Consider the following 2,388-nt stretch of genomic DNA (forward strand, 5'->3'; position numbering starts at 1 on the left):
TGGGTGTACATGGGCTTGGGTTAACCTAATCTCCCATAGAGTTGGTCAAGGGAGTTTTGGGTTTGGGTCACTTGACCCTGTGTTTATATATACATGCACTGTATAGGTTTGATTAAGCCAAAGAATACAAAAAATCTTTCTCCCAAGTCTCTCTCTCACTTCTCCCTCTCTCTTCAGCTATTCTCCACGCCCCAAGAGCAAGAAACCCTAGGGTTTCTTGCCACCAGGTCCATAGAAGGCAGGAAAAGCAAGGGAGGCACTAGGGTTTTGAGCCCCTCCCGCTTTGTGCTGCCAACCATATTGCCTCTCCCTCTCTTACAGCCACCCAAACATCAGGTCCAGGACTTGAAATCTCTTGCTATGAGGTTGGTAGAAGTTTCTTTTAGATCTAGAGTTAATCTGAGGTCGTTTGAGGCACGGGTGAGATCTCCATCAATAGATCTACAGGAAAGGCTACAGCAGGACAGATCTGCAATGTCTGGTTCTATCTACCTTCTTCCCTATCTAGAATGCCCTAATTCAGATCTATGAATTGGAAGACCTCGATCCAGGCCTGATCTGGTTGGGTACCAGATCTTGGATTTTTTAGAGGTGATCTTAGAGGCGTTCTTCATCTGGAACGAAAGGCTGATGAAGAAGATAGCAACCAGACTGATTTCGTCAAGGGCCTTCGATCGAGTCCAGAAGTCTCCAGATTTGTTCGTTGCTGGTTCCACTGCACCCAAGGTCCATGGGAGGAGCCAGGATCATGTTCCAATAGAACCGATCCAGCCAAACTTCAAGCTCTCCCAATTCGAAAGCTACGACGGGACCTCGGATCTGGTTGACCACCTGGAGGCCTTCCGGACAATGATGCTACTCCATGACGCGTCAGATGCCATCTTGTACCGAGCTTTCCCATCTACCTTGAAGGGAGCGGCAAGTAACTGGTACTCGATGCTGAAGTCGGGTACTATCTTTTCCTTTGATCAGATGAGCCACCAGTTTGTGGCTCATTTTGTTAGCAACCGGTGTCCTCGGAGAGGTTCAGAGTCCCTTACCAACATCAAGCAGAAGGAGGGAGAATCCATCCGAGCCTACGTCAATCACTTTAATGTCGCCGCACTGGAGGTCTGAAACTTGGACCAATCGGTTGCGATGGCCGCCCTAAAGGGCAGTCTTCAAAAGAATGATCTTCTATTTTCTCTGAAAAAGAAATATCCTTGGGATTTTGCTGATTTGTTGGCTCAGGCCGAAGGATATGCCCGAGCAGAAGAAGCCTTCAAGATGAAGGATGAGGAGGCCACGAAGCAGCGGCAGGCGAGGGACTCCAGCAAGCCTGCAGTTGAAAAAGGGCCGAGTGAAGCTTGACCGCATTCTCAAACTCCCTCCGGACACAAGCATGTCCAGACTCCTCCCCGGGCTCGTAGGCAGAGGAGCTCGGACCACAGAGTTTGGCAGAGCTCTCCCCTAAGAAGATTCCACAGCTACGCCCCTCTCAACACATCGAAAACTCAAGTGCTGATGGAGGTCAGGGAGCAGCTGCCAAGGTCGGAAAGGATGCGCACACACCCCGAAAAGTGCAATCCTAACAAGTTCTGCCTCTATCATTGTGACCACGGTCACGATACGGAGGAGTGTATCCAGCTCTGAGACAAGATCGAGGAGCTCATCAGACGAGGTCGGCTCGACAAATTCATTCGACGCCGACCTGAAGGTAGGGAAGATCGACCTAGGGCTCTGCCACAGTCGGAGCCGCCAAAGAGGGAGGAGCAGTCTGAGGATCGACCTCCGATTGGGATTATCAACTCCATCTTAAGAGGACCCTGACGGGGAGCAGACCTTTCGTGGCTATAGAATTCGAAAAATCTATGGATGTATTACCAATAACTTTGCCTTCAATAAAAGTTTTATATTTGCATATTCATCCTTTTAGCATGAGCTTATAACGATAGGAAGTAACTCCCTCATTCAGTCGAAATTAAGCATGTTAGGAACAGGAGGAGAACCTCATCCTAACACGAGCAAAGTCGAAAGTCCGGTTACTTAAAGACCAGATGGAGGGAGAGGCCCTCGCAACGGCCTTTATGTGCCCCCACAGCCTTGTTAGGAACAGAAGGAGAACCTCATCCTAACATGAGCAAAATCGAAGGCCCAGTTACTTAAAGACCGGATGGAGGGAGAGGCCCTCGCAATGGCCCTTATGTGCCCCCACAGTCTTGTTAGGATTAAGAGGAGAACCTCATCCTAACATGAGCAAAGTCGAAGGTCCAGTTACTTAGAGACCGGATGGGAGGAGAGGCCCTTGCAACGGCCCTTATGTGCCCCCACAGTCTTGTTAGGAACAGGAAGAGAACCTCGTTCTAACATGAGCAAAGTCGAAGGCCCGATAACTCAGAGACTAGATGG

Source organism: Elaeis guineensis, chromosome 10 (assembly GCF_000442705.2).
Source record: "Elaeis guineensis isolate ETL-2024a chromosome 10, EG11, whole genome shotgun sequence".
Lineage (NCBI taxonomy): Eukaryota > Viridiplantae > Streptophyta > Magnoliopsida > Arecales > Arecaceae > Elaeis > Elaeis guineensis.